The 22274-nt window shown below is 41.8% G+C and overlaps 3 non-coding genes and 1 pseudogene across 3 annotated transcripts; all 4 read right to left on the bottom strand.

The window, feature by feature from the left end:
• Window positions 1–20067: 20067 nt before the first annotated feature.
• On the bottom strand, window positions 20068–20186 carry LOC148812884 (5S ribosomal RNA). The gene has a single exon (XR_016086296.1). It is a non-coding gene; the product is annotated as a 5S ribosomal RNA (ribosomal RNA).
• A 537-nt stretch (window positions 20187–20723) lies between these two features.
• LOC148812883 (5S ribosomal RNA) lies at window positions 20724–20842 on the bottom strand. The gene has a single exon (XR_016086294.1). It is a non-coding gene; the product is annotated as a 5S ribosomal RNA (ribosomal RNA).
• A 537-nt stretch (window positions 20843–21379) lies between these two features.
• Window positions 21380–21498, bottom strand: LOC148812882 (5S ribosomal RNA; annotated as a pseudogene).
• Window positions 21499–22035: 537 nt separating this feature from the next.
• On the bottom strand, window positions 22036–22154 carry LOC148812881 (5S ribosomal RNA). Its single transcript, XR_016086295.1, has one exon. It is a non-coding gene; the product is annotated as a 5S ribosomal RNA (ribosomal RNA).
• Window positions 22155–22274: the final 120 nt, after the last annotated feature.

The following is a 22274-nucleotide window of genomic DNA, read 5'->3' as shown; positions in this document are numbered from 1 at the left end:
GGTTAAGCTCCCCCTGGCGGTTTTACAAGGCAACGCCGGATAGTTAACCACGTGACACCACGTAAACTGCGTCATACCGCGTGAAACTGCGACACGCCCACCGGGGTATGCCGCGAAATACCTCACGCATTTTGAATGGCTGCATCTGTAGACGAAGGAAGCTCTCTTATCTTGGGCTGCTGACTCCTGGATTTAAAGCGCTCTGGGTGCCAGCTAAGTCTCTAACAAGCACACTATAAAGACAGGAATTACACTTTGCTCACGTCACGCATGGAATGGCGAGGCTACTTGTTCCAATATTATCTAGTCTCACCTCATATGGTGCCGATTCCTGGTTTTCATTTAAGAAAGAGCACTGCAAACACCGTAAACTGTGCAAAACGTGTGATGAAAGAAGTCTTTTCCCCCCTTTGTCTAAAGCAGAACACAGCGGAGTCATGCCGAGGGTTGTGAGATCAAGATTTCAGCGGAGCACTGTCGTCTACGTCTTTAGCTACATGATTTGCACATCCTCTTGTACACGGAAAGCAGATTGAGATCCTCTGACATGAAAAGTGCCAGATAAAAGCTATTTATCATCCTTTCTCTTAGTGCTGGAGCTATCGCACGTAAATGAGGCAACTTGCAAGGCGAGCAGGCTCGGTGCACCCCGAACGCAGATGTCTCAGAGCAGTTGAGACGTGTCCAAGTGGCTTTCAAAGGATGGCACTTTGCTGGCGCCGTGGCTTAGTTGGCTAAAGCGCCTGTCTAGTAAACAGGAGATCCTGGGTCCGATTCCCAGCGGTGCCTTTCTTCCTGTCTTACTGTACAGAATTTATCCTTATGGGCAAATCCCATGCCTTTTAATTCAGGTGAATGCAAGTGTTCGTTTCCTTTCTGGAACAACTTGTTTTGAAAGAAATCTATACAGCTTGCGAAAGATGAAACACAAATCTTGCTTATCAGTGAAGAAGAGGTACTCCCAGCAGGCCAGCTAATACCAGCAGTGTTTTTTTTTCACCCTAACCCAGAGAATGGAGAAAAGCGAGGAGCCTGTGGCTCTGCAGTGTAATCAGTTCGCGAGTTCGGCGTTTAGCTGAAAGAGTGGTAAATGCAGCTCACCCCAGCCCATCCTTATTCTTTTAAAGAGGATAAAAAATTAACTTCGCCGCCATTACTACCAGCTCTAAAAGACTGCCATGGGCACGGAAAAAAACACACTACAGATGACTGTTCTGGAACCGAAGCAGAGATTCCTTTAGGAACCAACTGATAAAGCTCAGCCAGTGAATACTGTTAACAGAATGTGAAAGCACGATCAACTTTGTAACTGCAACCACAGGAAAAACAGCAAGAAGCAGGCTCCATTCCCCATTTAAATCTGTCGTGCGAGGCATGCTTCTTGAACGCATGAAGTAAATCCCACGATCGCTTTTGAACTTGGACAAAGTACTTCCAAAGGAGCGCTATGCGCAAAGATTTAACAAGCTCAACCCCCGCCAACGATTTGGTGTGAAGAAGCAGAACATTCAAGTTTCACAGACAGAAGCGGCACGCCAGCACAGCCAACATTAAAACGGAGGGCACACTACGATTTGCATTGACACAAAAGTGATCTGGGCAGATGTCGTTCCCTGCATAACGCAAAAAGTGGCAAAGCGCTTTTGGGTTGAGAGGACGCAAGAAGGTTTTTGTTTTGTGCCTTGATGTCAAGCTGAGAAAGTATCTTTAAACACTTTGCTTAGTTTCTCGAGAGACTGCCAAAAAGCGGTTCCCTCCCTTTCGTCTGAAGTCAGCTGAAAGGGGGTCCCGACAGAAGCACCTGGCAGCGGTGGGATTCAAACCCACGCCCCCGAAGAGACTAGAGCTTTAATCCATCGACTTAGACCGCTCGGCCACGCTACCCGCTGTGCATTGTCTCTTTGTCTCATTACTTGCTCGGAGGAGGTCGGGTGGGTTTTGCTCTTGTCGCCCGACTTAGTGGCGTTATGACCGTGGAACCGACTGCACCTGCTTTTTCTGAGATGCTTCCCCTCTCATGGCGAGATCTCGACTTCTTTAACACCTCTGGATAAAGATCTGCTGTGGAGCAGGTTTCAGACCTTTGCGTACAGCACCCTTGATGTCATTTTATTTTTACAGCAGCCGCATCCGGAAAGTTGTGTCTTTTACGTTTTATTTGAACAACAAAACTACATACAATACAAACAAGAGCACATATAACGTATCAAGAAAATCGTCAGGGGCACATGCTATAATACAATTACACTTTATGAAAAACGATTACACAAGGTAAATAAAGATAAGGTCCGCACAGCTTGTTCTTACATTTCGAAAGAGTCCGTAAATACCCCTTTACGTCTATTTTGAACTGTTCAAACGTAGGACTCTTCCCAGACCATTTCACTTTATACCACATTCTTAAACAAGGATGCATCTCCTGTTTTAGAACTATTTTGGGTGGTATAGCTTATACAACACAGCTACAGTATTCTAATCGTGGACTGCAGATCTGTGCTATAGTTCAGTCGAATTCGAAGGATCCAGCAATCGTACTGGATTTGACTGCGATTCTGAAATGTCTCTTGCAAAGGTATTCGGGTTTGCTTGAACCTTTAAAAAAAGTGATCTGAAACTACCCAGCTTACAATCTCTGAGGTAGTTGTCACTAAACACGGACGTGATGTGCCACACATGTGCCGTGTGCCTTTACTTTTGTAAAAAACTGGTATAGGGAAAATTAAAGTCGAAACCCAAAACAGTAACATACTTAAGAGTAAATGCCTCCTAATAGCTAGCAAGCGCTCCTAGTTAGTAAAGTTGTTTGTGTCCCTGCCTGTCACGCGGGAAACTGGGGTTTGATTACCGACGGGGAGACAGCTAGTTTTTTATGATCAGATTCCAATCTTTAATGCTGTGTGTGAGAGTTTACGTAACCTTCCTTTTCTCACATTTTCTGACGACTATTCCGAAGGAGCGCCCTTTCAACTCCTAATACTTTTAAAAAATTCTACCTGCATGTTTGATTATTTTTGTTTCATTTAGAAAAAGTTCAATATTGATCATAACTAAAGAAAATAATGATCAGAAACAAAAACAAAATGTTGAAGATGCGACTCAATCTTGAATCAGAGCTGGGTGACACGGGCTTCTGTTCTGATATGGTTGTACGAGAAACAGGAGGAATCTTTTCTCTCCTATGGAGCATGAGCTGAATCAGGAATGAGACATTTCGTGTGTTTGTGCATATGTCAACGCATGACCTACATCGTAAAACTAAAACTAAATTAAAAACTAACATTAAGTTTTCAGAGACATTCATTTATATACAAAAAAGAGATAGACAAAGCAATAATTCTACATTAACTTGTCCTGCACTGATCAGACTAATTGAAATGGTCTGATTCAGAGCCTGTGCAGCTCGTGCTAATACAACATTTTCCTTTGATTTCCTTTGAGGGCGGAGTTGTCTTTAAAATCTGGATTAAATAAAAAGGAGTGACGTCAGTGTAAAACAGCTTTCCTTCTTGGGGAACAACGGTTGTGTTCCATATTTCTAATTATTTTGGTTTCAAGATAGCAATTTAGTATGAAACATAAAAGCCAGCTGGATAAAGCTGTTACACATCATTTACAATGGTCTTTCAACTAATAGCCCGTGCAGGGATCAAACCCCAGCTGTTGGTACGAGTTGCGTAAGGCTCTGCAACATGCAGATGAGAAACTAACCTCCGCTTCTTCATTATATACACAGTGAGCTATATATGCGGGCTTACTGCCCCCTACGGGCTCTGTATTTGATTGCGGTACAAGACTGGCCGTGGAGAAATGAAGTGAAGAGGGTGTGTTCATTAAAAGGCTCATAGCATCCCTGGATGGTCTCAAACCACCACCCTTTTGGTTAACAACCGAGCCACAAAGACTCATGTACAGCTTAACACTTCTCGGTCTCGGTGTAAGTGATACACTCGGTAAAATTTCTGGAGAATCATTTGTTTTTAAAGGAAAATCGCCAACAGCGGCCGAGATCTATTGGAGTTTTTTCATTCTATACTGCAATTTCTGAAGGGTACCCTGTGAAAATACGAATTTTGACGAGAAGGGATGGACATATAAGGTCAGTAGGCTTGGGGAATTGGACCTTATGGTGAAGGCTGCGGGCTCGGCATCAGCAGAACCTGATCAATATCGGTTGACTCCGATATACTTTGACAACTTAACTTCTGGATTTAGAGACATTTACCTTAGTGTCGGTATACTAAGATGTTTTGGTAACGAGGAAGGAGGGACAAAGCAAATTGGCAGAATGTGTGCTATTTTGTTGACTACAAGTCCTCACATGCCAGAGGGTCAATATTAAAAAAAAACGTAACAGTATAATCTCTTGTACTTCACAATTTAATAGTGTCTGTTACATTGTGTCTCACACCTCAGTGTCAGAATTGTGAGACGAGTTTGTAATCAGGAGGGAGGGCCATAGCAATTCAGCAGAAATTGCATTCACCTTTTCCCAATGCATTCTCACATGCCATTTTCTCACATGCCATGCTCAGAGGGTCATATTTTTAAAATGGTATCATAAAATGTCCTGAAGTTCAGGATTTTGACAGTCTGTTATATTGTGTCTCACACCTTGATGTCAGAAATATGAGACGATTTTAAAATCAGGAGGGAGGGCCCTAGCAATATAGCAAACATTGCATTTACCATTTGACAATGTATTCTCTCATGCCATGTTCAGAGGGTCGTATTTAAAAAACGGTACAGTACAATGTCCTGAAGTTCAGGATTTTGATAGTCTTTTCCATTGTCTCTCACACATCTGTGTCAGAATTTTTAGACATTTTTATAACCAGGAGGTAGGTTCGATCACCCTCTGCTCATCCTCAATAACCATATAGTCTCATATGCCATGTTCTAAATGTCCCATTTAAAACTGCTATATTAAAATTTCTTGTAAAATGCAAGAGTTTGAGACTTTTTATGATCAGAAGGCAAGGTCGTGGAAAATATGCAGAAAGTGCCAGTGAATTTACGTTTTGCCTTTGTCTTATTTACTCGTGGTATAACATGCCAGTTTGTTTTATTGTGAGTTGTGTTTCTGAAATGTGTTTCATACAAAAATGCAATTTGGACAGTCTCTACTTACATATTCCCCTTTACTAAGGAAATGTACAGTAATACATCCGGATAAGTATTTTTAAAAATGACTGTAGAGAGCCATCTTCAGGCGAAAGACGACATAACATCACAACAGCAGCATTTAAGATTGAACGAAAAACGCAAAGCAGCAGCTGGCGAATAAGAAGCCAACTTCAGCCTCGTTAATGCAATAGCATTAGGTGAGGCGGAAAAATATTTCTTGCTCTGAATCTTATTATTTTTATAGGAGGTGTTCTAGGACTTCTTGCCTCAGAAAAAAAAAACTGCCAGTACATCACTTATTTCTACTCCATCAATAGCAGCAGTGTTATCAGTACTGAGCCCTAAATGTAGGTCCTATCATCATATAAAAAGTCGAAAGTATCGACTGCATTCAAGTGATAAAATGTATCTTCTATGAGAGTTATATCTTTATCCAAAATACACCGGAAACAAATTTGCACGTTTTTTGGGGGGGATCCTGAAGACTGAGACTCAAAACTTTTTTTTCCTTCTTTCCAGGAGGAAGGATTATTCAGATGCAAACATTGTCCCAAAATCAATGTACTCTCCATTGATATTCAAATTCTCAAATTCTTCATCTGAACGTCGATATTGAAATATGATATCGTACAAATTGTGGTTTTCTTTTTAAAGCAAATTTTATGCTTTAAATTAAATAAATTGTATTTATTATGAATGTGCCGGAATTTTTTCAGTACTTTAGAGGGTTCTGCCATTTTAGATGTTATGCTGTTCCTGTCTGATTTATCAAATGTGTCATTTAAATCTCCAGTCATTTCTATATCAGTCTGAAGGCCTTGCAGTAAAGATTGCAATTCATCCAAAAATGCCAATTTTCCCACTGGTGATACATACAAGGAAATGAATGTATATTTTCCCCCCAAATCAACAAATTTAAGATCAAATACCTCCCTCATCTGCAGGTGGAGATAATAATGTCAGAATAAATACAGGTTTAAAAGTCAGGAGCATTGATAGTCCTATTTTAAAATGACACTAAAATGCTCACAATATATTAAAAAGCTCTGTAAAATGCAAAAATAATAAAAAAAATATTAAAACAAGGTAAAAAGAAATAATACACAGTTATAAAGCTCAGGAATTATCAATGTGAAGTTACAATGGGTTGATTGTGTTTCATGTGATTTAAAAAATAAAATGTTTGCAAAAAATCCACTTACAATATGCTAAAAATGGCAAGAATACTTAACCTTTTACTACCAGTGACATATTTAGCCAATGTCCACCTGGAATTTCCTCCCCCTTAAACATTTGTTATATCTCTGCAGCAGAACATAGCAGGAGCCTGGTTCAGGTCTTAAACTGAAGCTAGCCCCCTTGGCTTTGAGTGTGAATAGTCAAATTTCTTATATTTCTTAATGTGTCCACTCAGCAGACAAACATATGAAAATAAAACAAAAAAAACAGCTGGCGAACATTTTTTTTTGGTCTTCAGAGGTCAGAGTTTTCAACTATATGCATGTCAAGGGCCTGGGAATGATTTGAAAACCTTGTTCTAGGTGGCTACTAGCTTGGATAAAAATTTGGGACAAATGGATCAATTAGAAAAAATTCTACATCATGTTTTGTGAAGACTGGACCTGGAATGAAATTTCACGCCTATAATAAAAAATCATAAAAATATTGAAAATAATAAGAATAAAAACCATTGCAATTGCTATAAAAACCTTAAGACACTGCAAGAGAGCCTTTACCTGCTGTTATGCAATGAAAAAAAAACCTCAGAGTTGCCTTCTGGTGTGAAAAAAAGGAGCACTGATAAGAAACTGATAAAAAACTGATTGATTATCCCTTCTGAGTCAATGATTGACAGCTAAAAATGCAGCCTGAAGCTTCTAGAGGAAGTCTCACCCCCTAAGGGCTCTGAATGGCTGAAAATACAAAGAATGACAGCGGTTTTTACCAATCAAATCGCCTTATTTCTGGCGCTCGCTCTTCAAACATTTATTACGTAATCAGTAACGTTTACTAGTCTCTAGCTCTTGAGATAAACTAGTCTGGGTTATTTTGGATATATATCATGCTCCAGAATAAGGTAAAAACATGGGATATATATATATGCTGGTTTTTGCTTTTGCGGTTTTGTTGGAAAAAATGTATGATATTGACATGCTGGGCTGGCCAGGTGATCGGGTGTTTTTATTGGGATTCTGCTAGTTCATTAATTTATTGGTTTATTGCATAATAGTGTCATGTCTGTGGAAACAAACTTTATGATTTTGTTGTGGTGATATTTGAGAATACGTGCATGTGAGAAAATTTGTGGAGCGGTTTCAAACAAACGTTGTTTATCTCGCGTTTATCTTAAAAATAATAAGTGTCATCTGGGGAGACAGGAGTGGTCCTCGGTGACCGCGATCCGGACTAAGTTAACAGGTGTGTAATTTAAAAAAAAACAAGTTAAAAATAAATGCTAAATGGGTTTAACATTTAGGAATGTAATTGGTCAGATGCTTATGATAAGTGATGCTGGTGTTTCGTGTGATTTAGCGAATTCAAAAAAATATTCATTTTAAAAACGGCAAGAGCTCGTATGAAAAAAAAGTTCGTAAGTATCTTTGTTACAACAGCCGCGCCAGAACTATTCAGATACTGTACATCAGAAAAGTACCTGAACTTGACTGGTTTATATTCAGTTATGTGCATTGGGAACGAAAGGGAGACTTAGATGGATTTTATTAGGGGTTTAGTAATCGGAAAAGTTATTTTTACACGTTTATGCCTACGAGCAGAAATAACTTCCTGCTTTCAGCGCTTTTTTGTTTCTGCTTGTAACCTCGAACAGAGAAACCCAGTACTGACTCACAGAAACACCCCGGAGTTTCTGTGTTTCTGGGATTTAAGAGGGATGTACAGTATGCAGCGGTGTTATGAGTCTGGAAGGAGGAGACGCGCATTCCGCACGGGGAGCGTAGAGCAATGAGCCGCACCTGCTGCGCGCTGAGTCCTGTCCTATATAACCGCTGAGCACGGACACACAGAGTCTCCAGCCAGTGCTGGAGATTTATGATTTCAATGTTTTTTTTTTCCTTTTGAGCAGAAGCTGGGTTCCTTCCTCTAGTTAAAGTTATTGGAGTTGTGGTTACTGTGCTAGACCGTCGGGAATAAAGATAAGAGTGCTTTCTTGATACTTCACAAGAGTATACATAATTCACGAGCTGTATTAAAAAAAATGAACTGGAAGAAAAGCAATAGGGCTGGAGTTTATAGACTGTGATGCAAATACGAGAGTAGGAGAGGAGGGGACTAGTTCAGGAGCACAACCGGCCCTCTCCTGCCCATTCTCCCACCAGGGTCTGTTGTAACCCAGTGTGAAATTCAGCTCCTTGCAGTTCAGCTTTTGGTCACTCAGCTGCTTTGCCCTGGGAATATGGGGCAAATAAAGGAGATAGCAACCAGACTAGAGGGAGAGTTTTTATTCCCAAGGGATGACTTGTTTTACAACAGCAGACAACTTAAAGAAAAAGAAAACCTGTGTTCTGCTGCTCCAGGTTGGTTCCACTGGGAACAAGTGTGGCCAGGAGCTCATGAACAGTAATTAGGGGTTGTTTCCACAAGGGGGGCTGGAGTAAGTTAGATGTCAAGGGCAATAAAACTCATTAGACCTAATTGACCAGTTAAAGTGAGTTGTTCTGCTTTCTGCACAGAAACCAGTGCTCTCTTCTCAATGTGTGGGTGAGTCTGTCAGTGATATAACAGCTAGGCAGGACTGCCACTGTGGTCTATTTCATCAGCTGTGACCCCATCTTCCAAAGACAACAGTCCAATCTAGCATAGAGTGTCCCGGACTGATAGTGACTGACAAATAGTGACCCCTTAATGGAGGAAACTTTAGCTTTTGTAGGTAATTATACCACTTGACAATGTTACAGGTGTTGGGGGGGGGACCCCTAGTGATCCCACAGTCTCACATAGACAATGGCCAGTCTACACAAACCTCCAGTCAATACAGCCCTGACCCCTGTTATGTCACCCAGGTCTACACTGTGAGACCATGATTATTTAGGAAAATTGTAAGGAATGCATTCCAAAGCAGTCAATGGAAGTATGGAATTAAAATAGTCAAGTCTTGATAAATAGAGTATATTATCTATTTATTATACCTTTACATTGTGACAAAAACAAATTTCAAGTCCATTATGAGCACACACAGCATATTAAAGATGGGTCTCTGCACTGTAAAGGAATCTTAGTAACTTTAGCTAATAAACCTGAAATGTCATTTCTTTTACTGCTTGTTCTTTAAGGTACTAACTCATTGACATTATGTAGATTAAAATAAGACTATTCACAAAGAAAAAGCATTTATCACAAATGTATCATGCCAAATAAACTCTAGTAATCAAGAGCAATTAAGAAAAGGAAACAAAACCATCTTTTGAGTATGCCAGATAGAAATGTAAACACACACTCAAACGTGGGGCCAATCTTACCAGAAATCAATTAACACACCAATGATCTTGGACTGATGTCTGAAAACCAGAGCAAACAGTACAATATTAAGGTACTAAAGCTATTAGTAGAACAGATCTAGCTTCTCAACATAATACTTATGTCTGAACTTCATTGAATAGTGACACTTCAATCTTTCATATTCAATATTTTTCACAAAATCAACAGCTGAGAACAGACCGCCATATAACTTTATCCAGTGGTTTTCAGAGCAGAGACATCCGTGTGGGCAAGAGTTCTTTCCATGAGGTCCACTGCACGTCAGCTAGCCACGTTCTGGCTGGATCGTGTGTACTCCTGGGAACGTCGCCTGTAATGAATATTGGGGACTTTGTACAAATTAATAACGTGAGCATATTAATATGATTTGTGTTGAAGCCAAACAGAGACAATCACTGTTAAAACTTGAATTCAACCTCCAGTGTCTGCTTTTGAAATGCTGATCATCACCCGTCTTCTGGCTTCTAGATGCACGTGTTAATGGATATTTCTTGTCTTCTTTTTTTTCCCCCCATATGCTCTTCTCTGTATCATTAAGTACTTCTGGGTCATTTCATGTACCTCGTGGCATCTTGGCTGGTGGTGAATGGCAGGCAGCTGCTCTAAAAATAACATGCCTATTAATATGATGTTGAAGACAAAACCAAAACAATACATCTTTGTTTTGCACTTTACAATTTATCACAAGCTTGTCATATTTACAGTCATCAACTGATTTAGGCTGCTGTTCCTGTGAAAAATGTCCTTTGTTTAAGAAAGATTCAATTTAAAATCTTTAGGTTTTAAATATAAACCACTGGCAATATGGTAATCACTTTTACAACTTTTAAGAAGTTGCAAGATAGCTCTACAACTATGTTGTCCTTAACTCATTCAGAAACTACCACTAATATTGTAAGAAATTGTTCTCTAGACTCTAGATCTTGTGGGCTCTGTTCTCGATGAATTGGAAAGGTGTCGTTCATGAAGTCCAGTACTCTGTCGATCTCTCTCTTACCAAGAGACTACCCATCTAACGCTGCAGGAAACTCCAGTGCCTGGTTTGGGAATGCCGTGCTATTCAGATTCTATCAATAAGTTTCAAGAATGGTTCACCTTTTTGTTTACACTGTTGCATTTCTTTGCAGTAACAATTGAGTGGGATAGTTATCTGCCTTCTATACTCTTCTGAAAATCATGTATCTTTTTAGCAGTCCCATATCCCTTCCTTATATCCTTGCTGATGAGAATGAGAAATGCTATTTTCAAGACATTAACACGAATATAATTTTTACATTAGTTCCAAGGTACAAGAAAATGAATATCTTCAAAATATGCACTTTAATATACTTACTTAGTTTCTTTTTTGGAAATGGTCAGTGAACCAACCACTCCAGAGCTTGTCCTTCAACCTTGAAATTATTTCCTGGAAATGCTGTAATCACAGAGGAGCTCTTCTCCCCTCAACAATGTCCCTTTTTGTCACAGACAGAATTATGACAGGCTGTTCGTTGATTATAAATGACTTTCTTACAGCCCTTACATTGTCTTTTCTCTTTGATGGATTTATCCATCTTCCAATTTGCCTCCTTATCCGGGAGGCAGGCTCAGTGTTTTTCACGAGCATCAATGCACAGTTTTTGTGCAGGTTCATCTGAAAAGAAAAGACATCTCATGTCTCCCTCTGTCATCTGTGAGCTTCAGCAGTTGTCTTTGTGATGACCTTGCCGTTGTAATCACACACCACCTCTCCCTTCTGGAAACACCTGGAAGTCACAAACTTCTTCCCCTTCACAGGATCGTCAGTGATGCTCAGGCCTTCCCAGATTTGATACTTTATCAACTTTTTAATTTGCATGCCATTTGGTGGCAGTCCTGTGTTGGGCTTCCACTTCTCAAGCACTTCAGACACTGTTGATACATTGGCTGACCAGTCCATCTTCTCCGTCTCCTTTCACAGCTGCTGACCTGGGCAGTACAGCGCAGTTTAGTGAAGTAAAGATGAAACGGCTGATAAAACACAAATAAAATGCAATTAAGGTACATTCCAGATTTTCTTAAATACTGTACTTGATTGGAGCTATGCAGGTGGAGGTCTTTTGTTCGGTATTAACATGGATTTTAATTGGCTTCTATGAAAATTGGCCATGGTGTGAGTGAGTCCTGTGATGGACTGGTGTCACATTATGGGTGATACAGTACTTTGCATCCACTGCTTGCCAGGATGGTTCCAGTTCTACCACAACCCTGAATTGAGTGGATGGGTATATCAATGTAGCCATCAACTTGCATGTTCCTCTTCTTCACTCAAGCCAGCTGTTGTTTGAGGTTTTGTGCTCTTTAATAGGAATTATGACCATTTTTGTGCCCACTTGTTGAAACAACACTTTCTTTGCACCCATTCCTCAACCTGTAATAGCGAGAAAATAAAAATGAATACACCAAACTGTAAAAATCCCATATATGTAATTTCTTACTTTTGTTGTATGAAAGTATTCTTACTGTCATGTTCTTTACCACCCCTGGGTGCTACAGGTGCTTCAGCTGGAGAAAGACCTGCAGGTAATACAGTACAAGAAGCTGCTCAGGCAAGGTGATGTCTTGCCCAGTCTGTGCAACACATCTCTCTTTGCAACACTTTGCAACACCTTCCAGCAATCCTTCGTACTTGGTTCTGGACTCTGCAACTGTCTATATCTGTGGGAGAAATTAATACTCATCAACTTTTTTTGTATTCAGATTAAAAGTACAACTGAAAGAAGTTTTAAAATGAAAATGACCTATTTTTAGTAATCTCTTGGCAACATTCTTACTGTTCTTCTTCTGAATATCCTTTAGGATACTTTGGAAGTTGATGATGAGGTTAGCCAGGCTGGGATCCTCTACTTTCACACTGATATCATTTAGGATGTAGCCTGGAAAATGGTTTATGTTCTTAATATAATTACCAATGATTTGGTGAGACAGTCCAGTGGTCTTCATTTGGTTACAATAATTGTTGTTTTGGATAGGCCCTTTACAAAGTTTAAGGAAGATGCAGATGGATCCATAAAAACAGGAATCTGGAAACATTTTCTACCTGACAAATGTAGAGTCACTATGTTTATGGCTGAGATTTCACATGGGTGAATTTTAAGCTAAGGAGTAAAAACATGTGCTATGGAAATATCACTGCTCAATTTTAAATGCCTTTAAAAATAAATACCTCCTGAGAGCAATCTGCCACTCCAAGATCCTTGGTAAGGTCCTGTTTAAACCCAGCCAGGTGAGGAGCATCCAGGGAGTGCGTTCTGTCCAGTCCGGCCTGGGTCACCGTCTTCCTGAGAGCCTGCTGATGGCTTTTAAGAACTGGGGGGACAGTAGGAATACAAAATACACATTTAAACATTTTTACTTCTAAGACAAACTAGAATACAAGTATAAAACAAAAGATACATTTGGAAAAAATAGAAAGTTCTCCAGAACTCACATCTTCCCCTTCCTCTTCCACTTCAGTCTCTGGCATCTCTTCCTCCTGGACAGCAGCCTCTTGCTCAGGGCATCTGGACCACTGGTATATCATTTTAACATACCCTTACATAAAGGTAAAGGTTAGAAATGAAACAGAAGAAGCCTTATAAATTATAAATATCTTACCTTGCTGATGTGTCTTCAGGATTCCACATAAAACAGTCCATGGATTCCGCCAGTCTCACATTCTCACCACACATGAGCCCTATTCTCTTGCAATCCCCGACCTGCCCATTTCTCAGGTGATTCAACAAGTCCTTCCTGGCCTGGAGAAGGAACTTGCTGATCTCCTCTGCTGAGGCTCATTTCATACACACCCTCTTTAGGTGAAGAGGAAACTGGTCAAATGTCTTCAGGCAGGTCTTGCACACCAGAGGAATCCTCATCGGTCTCTTTTGAAAATAAATAACTTTTGTGTAAAGGAACAAGTCAAGACTGTTTCAGTTTCTTAACCGAGCCTTAATTTTCTCTCCAATAGCTTCACCATATTGTTTATTGTATTTTTATCAGAATTATACCTTGCTCTAAGTTAATGACTTTATAAAACAACTTAACTCTTACTTGGTCTTGTTCGCAGTCTTTCCAGTAGAAGTCGTTGTAGAATTTAAAAACTGCTGTGATAATTTGATCTGCCCGAGTGTCCTTCCCTAACCCAGTATTGATAGCTTGTGTACTGTAGGGTCCAAAGGTGGTGTTCTGCAATTTCCTCCCATAATGTTTCTTTGATCAGTTGGAAGCAAGTGTGAAAGCTTCCTCCCAGTGGGGAAGCTCAAGATCCTCTAGTTGTATGACAGATTTTGCTCTTCGAGGATCTGCAGTGTGGTGTGAAGCCAATTTTTGGCATTGCTTACCAGCTTCAAATATGTGAGTTTGGGTGGCTTGGCAGGTTTTATGTTCCTCGGTCTTCTGTCGTAGGCTGGCGGGTGCTCGGTTCTCCCGTCCAATAAAACTGCTGTGTTTTGTAAATGGTGGACTGTTTGGATCATTTTGTAGATGATCCTGGTTCCTTGTTGGAAGGTATCCTGTCTGTTTGACATGTTTGTTGTGTAGGCAGTGTGGAGGGTGACCGTACGGTTGCGTGCGTTGTCAACTCTGGATTGATCCATACTTACCATTTAAATGCCTACAGCTTCTTTGACATCGTTAGGTTTCCACTGTTAGGCAGCTTTACCTCTGTAGAATCTGTGGCTCCATAGGAAGACAATCTTGCCTTTCTGTGTGTCGCTATGTTTCTGCCTGGGTCTTCTTCAGGCATTGTTCTGGGACACTGTGTCCATGCTGGCCTGTTTTTATCCTGTTTTGTAAGGGGCAGTGTGTTGTAGTTGTAGGGGGCTAGTTTGTATCCTATGGTCTGTGCTCCTTCTGTACGTTTCTGTATGAGTAGGTGCAGTTTCAGTTGGTGAATGAGTTTCTGCTTTCCCTGGTGGGGATTATGCATGGACCATTAACATCTCAATAGGCAATCAGGGTCTTTTGTTTTCCTCCCTAGTAGGACTGTGCAAGCTGTGCGAGTTTCCATAGCTGATTGGTTTCAGTTATTCGTCTGTTTGTTGCGTGTTAGTATGGTGAAGAGTTCCAGTCCCTGTAGGATCTGGCTAGTTAGGAGAGGGGAACAAAGCTCCTTCTCCCAGATTTTATCCGAGAGGGGACCATCTGGCACAAGGTGAGCACTCTCTTCCAACGACTAAAACCCTCCCGGTTTTTCTGATGTTCAGGTCTTGTGTAAAGAAGTCTTTTGATCCACTCCCTTTCCTTTTTCTTTGTTTCTATCTCTGTCCAGTTGGGGTTGCTTTCCAGTCCCGTGGTTCCTGATGTACATGTGTTGTGTCAGCTGGGTTCGGATGGAGTTACCCGTTCCCCCCACATAGGTCACCCCGCACTTTTTGCACTGGATGCTGTAGATGGCGTTATTGATGTTTTCTGAGAGTGCCCTTTGCAACTGGAAGATTTCTTTAGTTTCTTTGTTTTGGATCATTGTTTTCTGTTATGAAATGTTTGGCTCTTGGTGTATATGATCTGTTGTGTACAGGTTTTAGCTTGCTTTGGACTAATTAATGCTGAAGGTTTTTGTTTTTTTCTGTGTGCAGATATGATTTTGTGCTCCCTTAGTATGTTTGTGTTTTCTAATATCATGGTTTTTGGTTGGTTTTTATGCTGAGTTGAGAATATGATGTGTTGAGGGGTATTTTTCTGTCATCTGGAGTTTTTCTATTTAGAAATGTTTGTGCCACATTTTTGAGGAACCTTTGTGTGTATCTTCTCTGGCATAAAGCTGGGAAGAGTGTGTATTTGGCTTCCTCAAAGTCTTGTTGTTGTGTACAGATTTTGTGGAAGTGTAGGAGTTGTGATTTTACCAGTCCTTTTAAAGTATGTTTTGGGTGGAAGCTATCCTTGTGCAGTAAGCCGTGTGAATGTGTCTTTGAAAAATACCTTGATGTCCAGTTTGTCTGTGTTGTTGAAGGAAGAAACCTTGTATGTGGTGGTGTCTAGGAAGTCTATCAGGCTACCATGCTTGGTGTATTTGAGTTTAATGGACCTGTGGTGTGTGTTGAGGGTGTTAATGATTTCTTGTAAGGCTTGATATGTGCTGCCTATATGTTTATTTTTTATATCTTTGCCCTGGGATGGACTGATGACCTTTCCAGGGTGTAGCCTCCCATGTGTCTATTTCTTGCCACGTTTTAAAGTGGAGTTACAATCTTACTATTTTTACAGTTTTAAATTGACATTTACAAATGTATATTGAAGCAGCTACCCACCTGAACTAAACTATGTCAGCATGTGTAGTCTGCAAAGGAACAAGTAATAGGTTTATTCCATACTGAAAAGAGAAGAGAGAAAACTCAATGTTTCGGCTGTGAAGCCTTCTTCAGGTGTGAGAAAGACAGGGCAGATTACAAAGATTAAATAGCACAGAAGAACAAAAGCTGGGAGAGGGGAGGAGGCAGGAGCAGCAGAGAGGCCACACAGGAAGTGCAAAATGGAGAGAGGTGAAGAAAGGTGTGAAGTCAAAACCTGCAAGAGAATAGAGAAGATTACATTAAAATAAGTCAGTCATTGAGAGATCCTGGCTATCTGAGGTGAAAAGAAAAACTATGGGCTTGGAGAAATCTTTAACCTTCCCAGCCCTAATATGTTCTCTGAAGCATTCTCCTAGTCTCCTTTCGGTTTCCCAAATGTAGATAGCTGGGCATTTTTTGCAAGAGATACAGTAAATGAGATACAGGATGTTGTCAGGGTTATCTGGAATTGTCCTGTGATGCCCCGAATGTCGTTAGATATGTATTTGCCAGTGATGCAGCGAGTGCTATTGCAGGGGAAGGTGCTGAGTGTGAGGGAGCTGTGAACAAGAAGCTTATGTGGTGGTCAGCGATAAGAGATGATTGGGCGGTCGGAAAAAAGAGTACCAATGGAGGGATCGTCCTGTAAAATGTAGTCATTGTTAATGATGGTCCTGGGGATAGAAATTGGGTTAGGGTGGTAGGGAAGCACCGAGGGAATGCAGTTGTGAGACTGGGAGTTCCTGATTGAGTTGATGATCCGAGGGCTGTTTTTGGCCCGGGAGTAGAATAAAGCGACACCTTTCATCAAACATTTTGACAGGTACCACGCCCCCTTTTTCAGCCAATGGGAGGCCGCCATGGGCAGATGTCCTGCCCCCTTATCGGCCAATGGTGCAATGTTATGGGCGGATGTCCCGCCCCCTCGAGAGCCAATGGTGTGTCATAATGAGTGTTGTTGTCCCGCCTTCCACCCCTAGCAGCCCCAGGCCTCAGGGTCCAAATGCCCACCACCGCATCCCCTTCGATTTATAAATAAGTGTGTGAAAGAGCGTATTAGCAACGAGGGATGGAAGGTGATCATGTCTGCTGCAGGTTTGAATGCAATCTATTATAACCCTAGGGAATCGGCGGTGTGGGAAGTCTGGTGAGTGCCGCGAGTTTCTGGGATGTGAGCGCACGCACGCACGCACACACGCACACTGACTGACTGACTGACTGAGTAAAGTGTCACAGAAAGAACTCGCAGGACAAATAGCATGTGAAATGTGAACCACTTTATTTCATCAGTAGGTTTTAAATTACAGAAACATCCCAGTATACACTTTTAAACTTTTCACACACATTACAGACTACTGCTTGCAATCGCCAATTAAATGTTGGTGCAGAAAATTAGTTGTAGCTATCGCCCCAACATTGTTCAGAAACTCAGCAGCATCTGAAAAAGCATTCATAACGCCCTTTCTCTCGCCATTTCTATAGCCGTGAACACCGAACTGGGCGACCCTAACAGAGCAAATAAATTAGCCTGAGTGATCAGAGGGACGGTGTTACCACAGGTTCTATGTAAAATACGTTGTAGTTTTGGAATACACACCGCTGAATCCGCCAGGCTTCAGTTTCTGATCTGAAAACATCAGAATCGCAGTAATTTCACTCATGTTCTTTACATGCACATCTATCTCTTTAACAAATTCAAGGACATTAGCATTCAGTTAATTGATTTTTATTTCAAGCTTTGCAGAAAGAAGAGTGTAAAGCACTTTTTGTAAGAATTCTTACATATACATTCGAAATTTTTCATTCTTCTCACGATGGCACACCTGTGTCTGTAAAACAGAGTGAAAGCTCTATTCACATTGCGAGTATTTCACAGCCCTGGTTTTACATAGATCTTTTTTCTTTTCTGTAAAAATAAGTATAAATAAGTATAAAATAAGTTTTGCAACGCACCAAAAGTCACGTGTAGTATTTTTCCATCTACCTTTACAAGTAAGGAGCGTACATACTCATATGGCGAGCGGTCGTCAATTATTTTTCTCAGCAAGTGCTTTATACTCCGCTCAGTATCATCTGTAAAAGTATAGGCACCCAGGCCACTGGCGATGTACAGAACAGCCGATAAAATTCGGGCTAAACTGAGACACTTATAAATTTCTAATGCGGCAAACAACACATCTTTGTACTGTAACATGACCAGGGGAAGGGTCATTCATAACAGGTATTTTCGGAATGACCTACTTAAAATACTAGATATGGACCTTAGCAAAATGGCTGCCAAAAAGAATCAGCTGACCGGTACATGGAAAGGGTCTACCCTGAGAAACAATGAGACACAGCTGAGCCGCATCAGGAACCAAAATATAAGTGCCCCGGAGGCAGTGAACAGGGCGGAAGCCGATAAGGTGAATGCGGTTTGGAGGAAAAGAGAGGAAAGAGGTGTATGTTAAAGATCGGGCTAAAGAATAACGGACTACTGAAAGGAGAAAAGGTTTATGGTTTTTGGATTACGGACACTGGATAAGGATACATCGCGGATTGGCTTTATTACGGACTTTTGGAACTCGGATAGGATCAGGATTAAGGGAACGGATTACGGACTGTATTTGGAAGATAGTTGGAGGAAGAAAAGCCACGAAACTCAGGAAAGAAAAGTGTGGTGTGAGTACTACTTTCATTTACATAAACTTTCCCCCGGAGACACCACAGTACCCATCCGCGCACCCGACAACTAGGCATGTGTGACCCCGTTGACCTGGATGATTAATCAAACGGGCCGCGCATTCGTCAACCACAACCCCCTTTAAACAATGGTTGAAGGTGCAACATACCACCGACTTTACAATCTGATCCATAGCATCGGGCTCATTAGAGCCATCGTTAGCTAAACTAGGTTGAACATCATCATTAACCACATTTTGGCGAACACACATGAACAGACACGAAACATTCAAGCTTGATGGTAGTTTGAAGATTGATGCGTCGACCTCTTCGTTATTCTATTAAAGGAAAAAAGAAAAGGAAGGCTTAACAAAATAAATAGGCATGCTTTTTACCTAAAATATTTACAATTGTAATGCCTCTTTTGTGTTAGTTTTTCGTTTGCTTCGAACTTGCTGTGGTTTAATATTTACCATTTGTAGCAACTCTTCATGAGTTCACATGACAGCCACTGTCACACACCACTGAGTGCTGGGTCAGCTTTTGCTAAAAAGAAGACAAAGTGTTGAAAACGAAATACGCTAAACGCAGATTGAAACGACAATTCCACTATCAGAAAAAATATTTTAGCAACCTACTTCTTCAGTTTGCATAGCAGAGGAATCCGATGATTCACTACTCAAAGAAGCCATCTTCGCAGCAGTCAATATCGGGGCCTGACAGCTCAGGTGTCACACTTCAAAACCGGCAAGTCGGCTAATTTAAGCATAAACTCCACATTTGTAACCATGCCTACATAGCTCAAGACATTTTTCAAATGGTTGTGATGTTTTAGAACGCCCCACCATATCCCTCCGCCCCAAAATCACACGTGTTTTATCGAGAGTGAAAAGTAATCACTTTGAATTAAAATATGTAAGCTTATTTCAATGACAAATTCTCAACAACTTTTCAAAAGTTTGAAATGATTTTCCACGTACCGTGAACGTAAAGTCTTTAAACCTTAAAAATATTAACATGCAACCCAAGCCTCAAATGATGTGTTTCTCTAGAAAAGAAATTACATTGAATCAAAAAATGTAAAACTTATTTTATCTTTTGAGAAGAGCGTTGTAGGGCAGGTTTTTATATTTTAGTGGATAGGTCATAAAAGTGTTAAAATAATTGAATAAGACACATTTAGCAGCGATAAATTATAAGCACAAGCAAAAATTGATATTTATAACGCTTATAGATTTTAACAATATAACAGACTTTACTAAAATGTTTACTTATTTAATAAATTAAAAATTAAATATTACATCAGAACATGTCCACACCCAGGCACCTGCCGTTAAAGGTTATGGGATGTAGAGATACAGTATATAAGGTTCATGATGAGAATAAAAAACGCTCACGCTAATACACAAGCACCTGTGTCTCGCCAAAGCTGACAAATAAACAGACGGACAAGCCGCACTGCACGTGTGAACAGGGGAATGAGCGAGCGAGCGGGGATAGGGCGCCTCCTGCGCTTAAAAGCTTACAGCACCTGGTATTCCCAGGCGGTCTCCCATCCAAGTACTAACCAGGCCCGTCCCTGTTTAGCTTCCGAGATCAGACGAGATCAGGCGTGCTCAAGGGGGTGTGGCCGTAAGCGAGTGCAAGGCTCGCTGGCACCCTTCTTATAGAGAGGACAGCTCCGTCACCTCTTTTACGACGCTGCTTTATTTCCCTTGCGTTTTTCTCTTCTTCCCACGTTCTCTCTCTTCACTGCCTTCGTCCCCGCTCTATTTCACTTCAGCCTTTCACTCTTGCTTCCTTCCAATGAGGACGGAGCTGCGGGAGAAAGGGCGCTATAGAGGATCGCTGTGGAGAGCTGCTGCTGTGCTTTGACATCTGAGCTCTGTGGAAAACGATCTCAATACAATTCTGAAAAACGCGACTCCCCGAACGCCAGCCGAACAAGTCTCCACAGCCGAAGCGCTGTGTCTCTTTTCAGCTGGCGATAAACCTTTCCTCGATCCTTTGCGGACTTGTAAAACTGTTCACGATCAGAATAAAAAACGCTCACGCTAATACACAAGCACCCGTGTCTCGCCAAAGCTGACAAATAAACAGACGGACAAGCCGCACTGCACGTGTGAACAGGGGAATGAGCGAGCGAGCGGGGATAGGGCGCCTCCTGCGCTTAAAAGCTTACAGCACCTGGTATTCCCAGGCGGTCTCCCATCCAAGTACTAACCAGGCCCATCCCTGTTTAGCTTCCGAGATCAGACGAGATCAGGCGTGCTCAAGGGGGTGTGGCCGTAAGCGAGTGCAAAGCTCGCTGGCACCCTTCTTATAGAGAGGACAGCTCCGTCACCTCTTTTACGACGCTGCTTTATTTCCCTTGCGTTTTTCTCTTCTTCCCACGTTCTCTCTCTTCACTGCCTTCGTCCCCGCTCTATTTTACTTCAGCCTTTCACTCTTGCTTCCTTCCAATGAGGACGGAGCTGCGGGAGAAAGGGCGCTATAGAGCATCGCTGTGGAGAGCTGCTGCTGTGCTTTGACATCTGAGCTCTATGGAAAACGATCTCAATACAATTCTGAAAAACGCGACTCCCCGAACGCCAGCCGAACAAGTCTCCACAGCCGAAGCGCTGTGTCTCTTTTCAGCTGGCGATAAACCTTTCCTCGATCCTTTGCGGACTTGTAAAACTGTTCACGATCAGAATAAAAAACGCTCACGCTAATACACAAGCACCCGTGTCTCGCCAAAGCTGACAAATAAACAGATGGACAAGCCGCACTGCACGTGTGAACAGGGGAATGAGCGAGCGAGCGGGGATAGGGCGCCTCCTGCGCTTAAAAGCTTACAGCACCTGGTATTCCCAGGCCCTCTCCAATCCAAGTACTAACCAGGCCCATCCCTGTTTAGCTTCCAAGATCAGACGAGATCAGGCGTGCTCAAGGGGGTGTGGCCGTAAGCGAGTGCAAGGCTCGCTGGCACCCTTCTTATAGAGAGGACAGCTCCGTGACCTCTTTTACGACGCTGCTTTATTTCCCTTGCGTTTTTCTCTTCTTCCCACGTTCTCTCTCTTCACTGCCTTCGTCCCTGCTCTATTTCACTTCAGCCTTTCACTCTTGCTTCCTTCCAATGAGGACGGAGCTGCGGGAGAAAGGGCGCTATAGAGGATCGCTGTGGAGAGCTGCTGCTGTGCTTTGACATCTGAGCTCTGTGGAAAACGATCTCAATACAATTCTGAAAAACGGGACTCCCCGAACGCCAGCCGAACAAGTCTCCACAGCCGAAGCGCTGTGTCTCTTTTCAGCTGGCGATAAACCTTTCCTCGATCCTTTGCGGACTTGTAAAACTGTTCACGATCAGAATAAAAAACGCTCACGCTAATACACAAGCACCCGTGTCTCGCCAAAGCTGACAAATAAACAGACGGACAAGCCGCACTGCACGTGTGAACAGGGGAATGAGCGAGCGAGCAGGGATAGGGCGCCTCCTGCGCTTAAAAGCTTACAGCACCTGGTATTCCCAGGCGGTCTCCCATCCAAGTACTAACCAGGCCCGTCCCTGTTTAGCTTCCGAGATCAGACGAGATCAGGCGTGCTCAAGGGGGTGTGGCCGTAAGCGAGTGCAAGGCTCGCTGGAACCCTTCTTATAGAGAGGACAGTTCCGTCACCTCTTTTACGACGCTGCTTTATTTCCCTTGCGTTTTTCTCTTCTTCCCACGTTCTCTCTCTTCACTGCCT

Source organism: Atractosteus spatula (assembly GCF_055471065.1).
Source record: "Atractosteus spatula isolate fAtrSpa1 chromosome 10 unlocalized genomic scaffold, fAtrSpa1.hap1 SUPER_10_unloc_14, whole genome shotgun sequence".
In the NCBI taxonomy this organism is placed as follows: Eukaryota; Metazoa; Chordata; class Actinopteri; order Semionotiformes; family Lepisosteidae; genus Atractosteus; species Atractosteus spatula.
The sequence above is the reverse complement of the archived record's forward strand: the minus strand, read 5'-3'. Positions and strand labels throughout refer to the sequence as shown.